Source organism: Triticum urartu, chromosome 6, assembly GCF_003073215.2.
Source record: "Triticum urartu cultivar G1812 chromosome 6, Tu2.1, whole genome shotgun sequence".
In the NCBI taxonomy this organism is placed as follows: Eukaryota; Viridiplantae; Streptophyta; class Magnoliopsida; order Poales; family Poaceae; genus Triticum; species Triticum urartu.
The window spans coordinates 506706720-506720412 of record NC_053027.1 but is presented as its reverse complement, the minus strand read 5'-3'; positions in this window follow the sequence as shown (position 1 = coordinate 506720412).

The window sequence follows — 13693 nt, the reverse complement described above, 5'->3', positions numbered from 1 at the left end:
ATTGTTCATTAGTTCATCATAGAATGTATAAAATATTATCACATATACGTGATGATACTTAACTACTAGGTACAACACATAAAATTGAAAACGAACAATACTAAAACTAATAATCCCTCCTGATGCGTGGCTTCTTCCCAGCGCGGAGGCAGTACTTCGCCTCCTCCGCCTCGCAGCGCATGACGTACCGATCTGCCTCTTGCTGGCAGACGAGCGCGGACGATCTTGCCATTTCGTTGGGCGCCCACCGGAGTTCCTCGTCGGTGGCACGCTGGAGCTTATCGGCCCACCTCCACGCAACGATGAGGCGCTTAGTGCCTTTGACCTTCCTCGCGAAGTACCTGTCTTTGTACACCTCCTCTGCATGACGATGTGCCCGTCCCCAAAGCTCCACCTTCTCCTTCTCCTAGGCGGCATCACGAGCTTCACAGGCCGCCTGGTACTTGGCTTCCTCCTCCGCCATCTCCTTCTTGAACGCCACTTGCCTGGCTTTCTCAGCTGGCGGCAGTGACTTCCATAGACAAAGATTGTACTGGCCCCAAAACCAATCCAAAGTTGGGGGGTCCGGCGCAACCTCGTCCAGCGGCGCGTAGGAGTCCTCCTCGTCGCTGCTCTTCGACTGAGCATCCTCGGGGGGCGGCGACTCCTCGTCGGTGCGTGGGCAGATCGGCGATGCCATGGCAGAGCTTTGAGAGAGAGAGAAGGCGAGCGAGGGGAGGATGTAGATGAGAATGTAGGCGGGATGACGTGAGCAAGGTAGTATTTATTGGCGGCCAAAATCTATATCGACGAGAACAATACATACGCCGGTCGCCGGAATTTACGAGTACTGTAGTTTGAATTACACACGGTTCCCGCATTAGAATCCGTGAGTGAACATAATAGCTAACGGTTTCCAGTATAGAACCATGTCTGAATAATAACCCCCGCCATTCACCTTCCAAACCTCGAGCTGTGAAATAGAGTGCCAATCGTGTGGGGGCTGGTTGTCTTTCCAGATCTTTACATTTTGTTTTTTGAACACTAGATATTTACATTGTCTGAAGATTTTTTAACTCGCACAGAAGTACACAAACATATAATTTTTCAAACCGTTATGGTTAGCCGTTGCATCTAGATGTAGTTCAAATTTCAATTACGGTCATTATATGGCTAGAAAATCATTCAAATGTATTTAAAGGTCAAATGACCCCTGAAATTTTCGAAATTTTCACATGACAGTTGTATTAGTGCATGTTAAACATAGAAAAAAATTGAAGGCCGTAAGGGGAAGCTATCTCCGGTTCGTCATCAAACATGCACTGTTCCCTCTCGGAACCACTAGCCTTCTAGTGACTTGCTCCAGTTTGTGAGGGGTGTGTGTCCAAACCTTCATCAAACATGTCAATTTTTTTACCACATCATCTTGGTGGCCTGACATTACATCAAGCAAGGTTTCATGTGTTTCTGATCATTTTTTAGTTTTTTGGAATTAAAATGCCATGGCACTCCATGCATACACATGTGTCCATGTCGTGAGACCAATATGTTTGAAAATTCCTTCTAATTTACTGCACATGGAATTAACTCGCACACAGTTACACAAATATGATTTTTCAAACTGTTATGATTAGTGGTTGCATGTCGATGTAGTTCAAATTTGAATTATGGTCATTAAATGGCTAGAAAATCACATAAATGTCTTCAAAAGGTCAAATGACCCCTAAAATTTTCCAATTTTTCACACGATAGCTATATTAGTGCACGTTACATGTAGAAACTTTTTGAAGGCCGTAAGAGGAAGCTATCTCCCGTTCGTCATCAAACATGCATTGTTCCCTCTTGGAACCACGAGCCTTCTAGTAAGTTGCTCCGGTTTGTGAGGGGTGTGTGTCCAAACTTTTGTCAAATAGGCCAATTTTTTTTACCACGTCATCTTGGTGGCGTGACATTACATCAACCAAGGTTTCATGTGTTTCTGATATTTTTTTAATTTTTTGGAATTTAAATGCCATGGCACTCCATGCTTAATTGTGTCATAGCCGTTAGACCAATATTATATGATTTTTCAGAACGTTTTGGTTAGGTGTTGCATGTAGCTGTAGTTCAAATTTGAATTACGATCATTAAATGGTTAGAAAATCACTTAAATGTCTTTAAAAGGTCAAACGACCCCTAGAATTTTCCAAAATTTCACATTACAGTTGTAGTAGTGCACGTTAGAAGTAGAAATAATTTGAATGCCGTAAGAGGAAGCTATCTCCCATTCGTCATCAAACATGCATTGTTCCCTCTCGGAACCACGAACCTTCTAGCGAGTAGCTTCGGTTTGTGAGGGGTGTGTGTCCAAACTTTCTTCAAACATGCCAATTTCTTTACCACATCATCTTGGTGGCATGACATTAAATCAAACAAGGTTTCATGTTTTTCTGATCATTTTTTAATTATTGGAATTAAAATGCCATGGCATGCACTCCATGCATCTTCCCATGCCTTGACACCAATATGTTTGAAAATTCCTTCGAATTTACTGCACATGGAATTAACTCGCATACAAGTACACAAAAATATGATTTTTCAAACTGTTATTGTTAGGCGTTGCATGTCGATGTAGTTCAACTTTGAATTACGGTCATTAAATGATAACAAAATCACTTAAATGTCTTTAAAAGGTCAAATGACCCCTGAAATTTACCAAATTTTCACAACACAGTTGTATTAGTGCACGTTAAACGTAGGAAAAAATGTGAAGGCCATAAGAGGAAGCTATCTCCCGTTCATCCTCAAACATGCATTGTTCCCTTTCGGAACCACGAACCTTCTAGAGAGTTGTTCCAGTTTGTGAGGGGTGCGTGTCTAAACGTTCGTCAAACATGCCAATTTCTTTACCACGTCATCTTGGTGGCATCACATTACATCAACCAAGGTTTCATGTGTTTCTCATCATTTTTCTATTTTTTTAAATTAAAATGCCATGTCACTCCATGCATACGTATGCATGTGTCCATGTCGTGAGACCAATATATTTGAAAATTCCTTCTAATTTACTGCACATGGAATTAACTCACACACAAGTACACATATATGATTTTTCAGAATGTTTTGGTTAGGTGTTGCATGTAGCTATAGTTCAAATTTGAATTACGGTCATTAAATGGTTAGAAAATCACTTAAATGTCTTTAAAAGGTCAAACGACCCCTAGAATTTTCCAAATTTTCACATTACGGTTGTATTAGTGCATGTTAGACGTAGAAAAAATTTGAAGGCCGTAAGAGGAAGCTATGTCCCATTCATCATCAAACATGCATTGTCCCCTCTCGGAACCACGAACCTTCTAGCGAGTTGCTCCGTTTTGTGAGGGGTGTGTGTCCAAACTTTTGTCGAACATGCCAATTTCTTTACCACATCATCTTGGTGGCATGACATTACATCAACCAAGGTTTCATGTGTTTCTGATTTTTTTGGAATTAAAATGCCATGCCACTCCATGCATACTTATTCATGCATATGTGTCCATGCCGTGATACAAACATGTTTGAAAATTCCTTCTAGTTTACTACACATGGAATTAACTCGCACACAAGTACACAAATATGATTTTTCAAACCGTTTCAGTTACGCGTTGCATGTAGATGTAGTTCAAATTTGAATTACACTCATTAAATGGCTAGAAAATAACTTAAATGTCTTTAAAAGGTCAAATGACCCCTAGAATTTTCAAAAATTTCACATTACAGTTGTAGTAGTGCATGTTAGATGTAGAAAAAAAATTGAAGGCCGTAAGAGGAAGCTATCTCCCGTTCGTTATCAAACATGCATTGTTCCCTCTCGGAACCATGAGCCTTCCAGTGAGCTGCTACGGTTTGTGAGGGGTGTGTGTCCAAACTTTGGTCAAACATGCCAATTTTTTTTACCACATCATCTTGGTGGCATGATATTACATCAACTAGGGTTTCATGTGTTTCTGATTTTTTTAGAAAAAATAGAATTAAAATGCCATGTCACTCCATGCTTAATTGTGTCATAGCCGTTAGACCAATATGTTTGAAAATTCCTTCCCGTTTACTGCACATGGAATTAAATCGCACAAAAGTACACGGAATATGAGTTTTTAAACCGTTATGGTTAGTTGTTCCATGTACATGTAGTTCAAATTTCAATTACGGTCATTAAATGGCTAGGAAATCACTTAAATGTCTTAGAAGGTCAAATGACCCCTGAAATTTTCCAAAATTTGACATGACAGTTGTATTAGTACTACAAAATTTCTCGTTCATTTAAAACACCATCCGTTGGCACTTTATTCCAAATTCATCTTTCACGGCTAATAAAAAATATCTAAAACATCACACATAATTGTTTTCTAGGAACCGTTTGTGATGAAAATATCTGGGTCTATTTAGGTCTCCCTCCTTAAGCTTCGCCGGCTAGTCTGCTCTAGCGCCGGCAACCCCCGAATCCACGAATCCCGATCCCCATTCCCGCACCCCCTTCTTGCAATGATGTCGCCATGGAAACGCTTCGTGAAGTCCCGTACGATGGCCGCGTCCCCCCGAGCGCCGCCTGCGCCGAGAGCGCGGCCGCCTACGAGAGTGCCACCGCATCCGCATTGAGCGTGGCCGCTTCCGCCGAGAGGGTCTGCGGCCAACAGGGCAGCTGCAACAGCCGAGACGGCTGCAGCTACTCTGCTGCGACGGCGGCTGCAAACGCCGAGAGCGCTCGAGCTGCCGTCCGTGCCGCTGATGTCGCCCTGGCCCGGGTCGAGGCCATCCACGCCAAGATCGAGGATGCACACGCCAAGATATTCCAGGCCACCTCGGACTCCAGCATGCAACCCATCTGAAAAGGCGGCGTGGCCATGGAGCACCTGCTTCTCATGAGGTCGCTGAGCAGGAGCTGGAGATGTAGGAGGCGGCAGAGATCGAGGAGTGCCGGGAGGAGAAGTTGCGCGTGGCCGAGGTCGAGGTAGAGAAGAGTCTGTCCGTCGAGGAATCTGCGGTGGAGTATCAACGCGAGCTCTGGCGCAGCCACTACTACGAGTACTACAACCTTGAGGGCGGCACCGAGGACGACGACGAGGACGCGGTCGACTTCACAACAGCGGCATGTCGCCAGGACAAGTCATCAACGGCTCATCTCACACTGGCGATGCATAGGCCGGCACGGCGGCGGATTTTTAATTATGCGTACTTAGGCTTTGTTTTTAATGATGGTCTTTTGTTAGAGCAATGTTTAGGTCAACTGGCTCTGTGTAATTACTAAAATTGCTCGATTCAGTAAGTGTGGTCTGTCCGCTGTACACTCTGTTGTGTGCCCAAATTAGCAAGAGATGTTAAATTATGCAATGACGTATCCGGGGAAATTTCCACCAAAATTTGAATTATCAAACTCATCCCATGCGCCTAAAGTAGAAGAATCGTTTGTGATGCACACAATCTTTCAAAGTGAATGGTCCGGCGGCATGACGCGCATTCAAAGTGAATGTGCCCATGCCTTGAGACCAAAATTTGAATTATCAAACTCATCCCATGCGCGTAAAGCTGAAGAATCGTTTGTGATGCACACAATCGTTCAAAGTGAATGGTCTGGCAGCACCGCGCGCAAAGTTTCTCTCCACATTTCCAAAATTTTGGCCTACCGCCAAAATATCTACCCCCGCCCCCTTTTCACCCTGACCACAAGTCACATTTACCTTGTTTCCTCCTTCCTTCCTTCCTTGCTAAGCTATAGCCGCTTCCTCGCTCTCGCCGTCTCGCATCCTACCGCCGGGGTTGCCATGGTCTTCTTCAAAGACATCTCCAGCGGTTCCTCCTCCGGCGACTACTCCTTCACCAGCCAGGTATGCCTCTCTTCTTTCTCTCGGGCTATGACTTGGAATGAAGGATTTTTACCTGGAGGTCGATTTGAGTCATTTCTTCCTCTTGTAGCTCCCTAAGACCATTAGTGGCAACGAATGGAGCGGGGTGGCTAAAGATCTATCTGCTCGTTGTCACCATCAATCTCCATGCGTGAAGCTAGTTGCATTTGATTCTGTGGACAGTGGGAGGACATTTCTGGCATGTGCAGAGAAGGTTAGACCCTCGTTCGTTGTTACAAATAATTTTTTAGATGTGATTCAGACACTGTCACGCAACCCATTTATACCACACCTTCAACCAAACGCATCCTAAGACAGTGTCACAGTTTGTACCTAGTATCTTAAATTTTTGCCATCTCATCAGCGGTGCCATTAGAAAATTATTTGGCACCGCTTCAGCAGTTTGTGCAGCCAACTTTGGTCCACACATCCGAGCAGCCAAGCAGTAAAATACTAAATCTTTATGGCACGAAGGAACTGGGTATCAGAGCAACTACGTGCTCCGGAGTCCGGGTCCCTAATTTTTTTTCCGCTGCATCGGCTCGCTAGTGCAGGGCACCGGTGCAAGATGTAGCAATAGTTGTCTTTACCCCAGTTTTGGCATACATAGTGGACGGCCATAGTGCTATTAGTCCTATGTTACTAAATTTGTGCATGTACACACCTATAGTGAGCAGCCAAGCAGTAAATTTGAATTTGTTATTTCTTGTACATGAGTAAGAACTTGTAGCGTCGTTGTAGTTAATTACAGCTTCTGATGTTCCAAAATTTGGTTGTTGTCTCAGTACCAATTATTTTGTTTGCACATTGATCCTTTTGAGAAGATATGTCATAATTAACATGTTTCTTCAGTTTTTCAAAATAAGCATTGGTGATTTTCTATGTTGCTATAAACCCATTTCCCCTACAATTGTTACTGATCTAGTTTTAAATATTATAGGATGAACGGAAGTGTTCTTACTTGGTGTGGGTTGATCAAGAGTGGCCACAATCTTTGAAGATATGCGTAACGAAGCTCTGGAGCATGTATGAGGAAGAGAGGCTTAGAGAAAGTCTTGTCAATGCCGAAGCATACTTCAAGATGCGGGGTAAAAAGTTGAAGATGGAGAATGAGCTCAGATTTTTTAAATCAGACTTTGCTAAGATGGTGTTGGCAAAGGAGGAGGCACTTTCCCAGTTGGCCCATGCAAAACGGGTTCTTACTGAACTGAAAGCAGAGGTGGATAAGACAAGCCTGGATGATCTCGATTAGGGAAATGAATATATTGTTCTTATGAAGTTGACCTAGCTATATGTTGTACTGTGCTATTTTCATGGAGCTACCGTATTGTGATGTTATAATATTTTTGTGCCTGATATGAAATTGGCAAACAGCTGTTCAATATGAAATGTCAATTTGCGTAATACTGGAATTATTAATTGTGAACTAATAAACCTGCTAAATGTGTCATGGACCTTTGCAATGGTTCTAGCAGTAAAAGTGCTTGCAATGGATAGCCCAATGCCACACAGTTTTCTTCATCAAATAGTGTGTGATATAGTTGATAAAAACAAACAGTTAACCAAGGAAGACCGTGTGTGATAGTTACGCCTTTCACACACGAGCCTACACATAAAACTATGTGGGATGTACGTCCGAACGGAAACGTTTTCCCTGGAATGATTGTGTGGGATGTACATAAGAACGGAAACATATTCCTTGGATTGACTGTGTGATATACATATGAACGGAAATGATTTTCTGGGACTCATTGTGCGGGATGTACATACCTACGGAAATGATTTCTGGGATACCATGTAGGATGTACATACCTACGGAAATGATTTCTGGGATTCACCGTGTGGGATGTACATACCTACGGAAATGATTGGGTTTCGATGCCTTGCCCGATCACACACGGCCCCAGCCTGGGTCCCAGGAGGGCCTATCCCAGATGATATCTAGGTCATGTGGGAAGGACACCCCTATCGCCCACACTCACTTGGCGACGGTTCCAAATGCTGTCACGGAAAGGGGTTTTAAACCGTTTGTTTAGGACCGACGCGCACTAGTGGGGGACCGGAGGGGCGGGCGTGGTGAGGATTTCTGTGACATGGGGATGGTGAGGGTTTTCTTTTTTCTTTTTTGAATTGGGTGGTGAGGGTTTTTTGTCCTACAAAGAGTTCGGAGGCGACGGTTTGCTAGAGCCAACTGTGTGTGATGGACGTAACAGGGAAAATGGAAGTCATTGCACACGGTTCCAATTTTAGGAACCGTGTGTGATTGATGTACTACCTCTGTCCCAGTTTATTGGTTCCCTTTGTAATTTGTGACAAATTTTGACCAAAGATTTAACTAATAAATGTTTATGCATGTCACCAAAAATTATATAATTGAACACTATGTTCAAATACCCATAATTTTTGTTGACCTGCACTAACATTTTGTGAGTTAAATCTTTGGTCAAAATTTAACACAAATTACAAAGAGGACCATTAAACTAGAACAGAGGTAGATTCCATCAACTGAACTGATTGCATCCTTATCCCACATTTAGACATAAGTAAACATAGATTAAACATACTCAGACATAGATAATAAGCATACACAAGCATAGTTCAACCATAAGTACATAGTTCAACTGTCATTAAGACACTACATCGCCATATATAGTTTGATCCCACATCTCATCTCATCTGCTAGCACGATCATGAAGCTTCTCCGGGTACATGGCGTACGCGGCGTGCACCACCCTGCAAGAATACTTCTGCTTGAAGGACCCAACATCTTGTCCTCTTGCATGCGCCAGAATACTTTGATACGCGTGATGAAGCTTTTGGTTGCAAAATGGGCATCGAAAGCCGCCGTCCCACGTCCTAATACACATATTATGCATTCCCGCATAAATCTCCCTCAGGATTTTCCTCTTGTACCACCTCTGTCGTCTTATCCTCACTATCGACATCGTCAGACAGCACCTATACATATAGTAAAAAAAATGGGGCGTCAAATTTGGAATACAAACTAATCTCTAGTGAACATTTGGTAGTTGTGAAATTTTGGCATCAAATCATTGTTTACATGCTATAAAGTAGGATTAGGAATTTATGCTATTTTTAGACATATCTAGAGATTATGGTTCGATTTTTAAGCACAATCGTCTATGTACAGACCAATCTTGAAGAAAATAATGGCACAAACATATATTTAGGTCATTCAAAATCAATTGTCAAGACCTGGCTAGGAATTATTAGCACGAACACTAACCCTAGTCGGAGTATTAGTAGAAATCATTTGCACAGATGAAACAACTAACCACTTATCACTTGTACCATCCAAACAATCAATACACTACACGGATCTAACAAAACTTACTCACATTTCATGGATTGGGAGAACATAAGCATAGGATTTCTATTCCAAAAAGGGGGAGGCAGGACGCAGGAGTAACCAGAGAAATGTAACACCCCGGATGTAACTTGCCATATTTTTAACTCCGACTCTTCGCATTTTCGACTTTAAGTTATGAGATTCCCTTCATGGTTGGGTTTTTGTCTTCGTTTTGCATTTTTTTTCATGTCATGCATTTCATATCACATCATCATGTGCATCACATTTGCATACGTGTTCGTCTCATGCATCCGAGCATTTTCCTTGTTGTCCATTTTGCAATCCGACACTCCTACATGCATCGGCGCACCTCTCTTGTCTCTTTTCATGAGAAGGTGTTAAACTTTCTCGGAATGGACCGAGATTTGCCAAGTGGCCTTGGTACACCACTGGTAGACCGCCTGTCAAATTTCGTTCCATTTGGAGGCCGCTTGATGCTCCAACGATTAACCGGGTAAACGCGAAAGCCTCTTATGTGTTGCAGCCCAACACCCCTCAAAAACAGTCCAATAACCCATCTAAACCACTCCCATGTCCTCCGTTGTCAGATCACGATCGTGTGGGATAAAACCGCACCTCTTTTGGACACTCCTACCTCCTCCTACATAAAAATATACATCTTCCCGTCCAAATTCGGGTCCCGAAACCCTAAAAATTGTCCCCTCTGCCGTCAGACAGGTCCACACCCGCCGGACGCGCTGGCGCCACCGCGCCCGGCCACTCAGACATCGCCACGTGGCCTTCGCCCATCACCCGCCACCGTGGCCCAGCGAGCCCGCAGCGGGCCCGCCCGGCCCATCCGTCGGCGCCGCCCGAGCGCCCCGCGCCCTCCACCCGCACGCCCCGGCTCCACCTCCGCGCCATCGCCTGCCGCCACAGTGCCGCGCGCCTCGACCGCTAAAGCTTGCCACCAAAGCTCTGATACCACTGTAGGATCGAAAGTATGTCTAGAGGGGGTGATTAGACTACTTGACCAAATAAAAACTTAACCTTTTCCCAATTTTAGTTCTTGGCAGATTTTAGCTAATTTAGGACAAGTCAAGCAATCATCACATGATTCAAGCAAGCATGCAAAGAGTATATAGGCAGCGGAAAGTAAAGCATGCAACTTGCAACAATGTAAAGGGAAGGGTTTGGAGAATTCAAACGCTATTGGAGACACGGATGTTTTTCCCATGGTTCGGATAGGTGGTGCTATCCTACATCCACGTTGATGGAGACTTCAACCCACGAAGGGTAACAGTTGCGCGAGTCCACACAGGGCTCCACCCAAGGGTAACGGTTGCGCGAGTCCACACAGGGCTCCACCCACGAAGGGTCCACGAAGAAGCAACCACCCACAAAGGGTCCACGAAGAAGCAACCTTGTCTATCCCACCATGGCCATCGCCCACACAGGACTTGCCTCACTAGCGGTAGATCTTCACGAAGTAGGCGATCTCCTTGCCCTTACAAACTCCTTGGTTCAACTCCACAATCTTGTCGGAGGCTCCCAAGTGACACCTAGCCAATCTAGGAGACACCACTCTCCAAGAAGTAACAAATGGTGTGTAGGTAATGAACTCCTTGCTCTTGTGCTTCAAATGATAGTCTCCCCAACACTCAACTCTCTCTCATAGGATTTGGATTTGGTGGAAAGAAGGTTTGAGTGGAAAGCAACTTGGGAAGGCTAGAGATCAAGATTCATATGGTAGGAATGGAATGTCTTGGTCTCAACACATGAGTAGGTGGTTCTCTCTCAGAACATATGAGTTGGAATGGTGTGTGTGTTCTGATGGCTCTCTCTTCGAATGAGAAGAAGGTGGAGGGGTATATATAGCCTCCACACAAAATCCAACCGTTACATAGTTTTCCAATCTCGGTGGGACCGAATCAATAAACTCGGTCAGACCGAAAATGTAAACCTAGCGAACATTAGAGATTTTCGGTGGGACTGACATGCAACTCGGTAGGACCAATATGGTTAGGGTTTGGGCATAACGTAATCTCGGTGAGACCGATTACACAAACTCGGTGAGACCGAATTTGGTAATTAGCTAACCAGAGAGTTGGTCAGGCAAACTCGGTGGGACCGATTTGCTCTTTCGGTGAGACCGAGTGGAACTCGGTGAGACCAAAAAGTTACAAAGGGGAAACACTGAGTTTACATTGCAATCTCGATGGGACCAATTCGCTCTTTCGGTGGGACCGAAAAGTTACGAAAGGGAAACAGAGAGTTTGCAACCCCATCTCGGTGAGACCGAGATCCCTATCGGTAGGACCGAATTGCTAGGGTTTGGCAGTGGCTAATGACAAGTGAAACTCGGTGGCGCCGGATAGGAAGAATCGGTAGGACCGAGTTTGGCTTAGGGTTTAGGTCATATGTGGATATGGGAAAGTAGTTGAGGGTTTTGGAGCATATCACTAAGCACATGAAGCAAGAGGCTCATTAAGCAACACCTCATCCCTCCTTAATAGTATTGGCTTTTCCTAAAGACTCAATGTGATCTTGGATCACTAAAATATAAAATGAAGAGTCTTGAGCTTTTGAGCTTGAGCCAATCCTTTGTCCTTAGCATTTTGAGGGTTCCACTTTCACATCCATGCCATGCCAATCATTGAGCTTTCCTGAAATAATCATCTTGGAATAGTATTAGCTCAATGAGCTATATGTTGTTATGAATTACCAAAACCACCTAGGGATAGTTGCACTTTCACCCACCAAGCTCGCCGCCCGGCCGATCCCGCCGCACTCCGCGCCCGCGCCACCTCTCGACGCCGGCGCCAGCTCCGGTCTCTCCTCTCCGACGTTCTCCTTCCTCGACGTCGGCCGTCTCCCTCCACCCCGGAAAGTACTCTGGCGAAGCTCCGACGAACCTCGGTTCCCATGCACAAAAACCCTAGATCTGAAACTGAGGAGGTCTATTTCTTCCAAGTCCCTTTTCCCCTAATATTTTCAAGCCCTGTTCAACATGCTGTATCTCAGTGACTGTGACTCTGATGATGCATATGATATATCAAATTGTTCATCTCATTGAGCTCTTCATGCCAGTAGCATTTCCATGCATGTTCATGCTCATTATGATGCCATTTTCATTGATGCAAGAGCGCTATAAAATTTTAACTGCTGGTACTTATCAGTTTATGAGGTTTTGTCAGTTTTTGTTGCAAATGGTGTGTGCATCGTATGAGCTGGAGGTCTACATGTGTTTTGGACTACAACATGTCATCTTTACAGAGGTGCTTGTCTTGTATGTTTGTGATCTATGTGGTGACTAGCACAGGCGTGCAAAGTAGCCTTCACAATGTTGCTGTTTTCAGGGACTTAGGATTTTGCTAAGTCCTTTTCCTGCTGAATATTTTGATGCCATATAAACTTGATGCTACAGTGATATCCATGCTTGTTTTGAGATACTTCAGTAAGGATGTTTTGAACATATGGTTATCCGCTATCCATCCATGCCCCTGTTTGCAATTATGGAGTTGTCTAGCATGTCTTGTCTTGCTCTACTTTTGCTATAAAATGTTCCTGGCAGAATGTTAACATGTTAATCAATTTTGCCATGGTTGTTGCTAGTGATCCATGCATCCTATGAACTTTCTCTTGCCATGGTTAGCTTCATGAACATGTCATCTTTCTGTTGGTATGCTTTATTTATCATGTAATGCTTTGTGGTGAGTGATTTAAGCTCGCAAAGTTGCCTTCATAATTCTGTTTATGCCATGCTCTGTTTTTTTGCAGTCTGAAACCGTTAATAAAACTTGCTATGTTTACATGGGTGCCATCATATCTTCTGTGCCTTTTTGGGTCATGATAAGTAAGGTAATTTTGATCTATTCTTTTAGTAGATTCATGTTGTGCCTTTGTTTTCTATGATATGTTCCTGTAGCATATTGTTTGTTTTCTCTAAACGTTGCTTCCTGATGTTGTTTTTGACATGTTAGTAATTTCTCAAAGTCTGTGAAGCTGATATCTTTTGCAGTTTTGCCATGCTTGTTTGAACCTGTTCTTGTGTGATTTAGCCGTAGCTCAGTGTTCATGTTTTGTCAAGCATCTCCTGTACATCACTGCCATATGCTTTGTTATTATGTTGGAGTGCAGTAGCTTAGTTTCTTGTTGCATTCTAAGTGGCATCATGTTGTTGATCGCAGTTTTGAGTCATTCTTGTGATGCTTTCCATTTCCAAACCGTGCATCCGTTTCCGGTGACCTTTATATCGATTTCGACCGAAATCATCTCATCTTTACAGCGACACACTTGGTTTGCCAAGTTGATGCCTTGATCATTCTTTCCCTTCCGGAGCATGCATTTGCATTGCATATCATGTCTTGCATATCATGCCATGTTTTGCATCATGTTGCTTGTGCATTGCACCGTAGTTGATTGTTGTTACTTTGCTTGTGTTCTTGCTTTGGGTAGAGCCGGGAGACAAGTACATGACCGAGGAACCTGTTGAGTACGCTATCGAGGATCAAGCTTTCATCAACTCTGAGAACTTTGCAGGCAA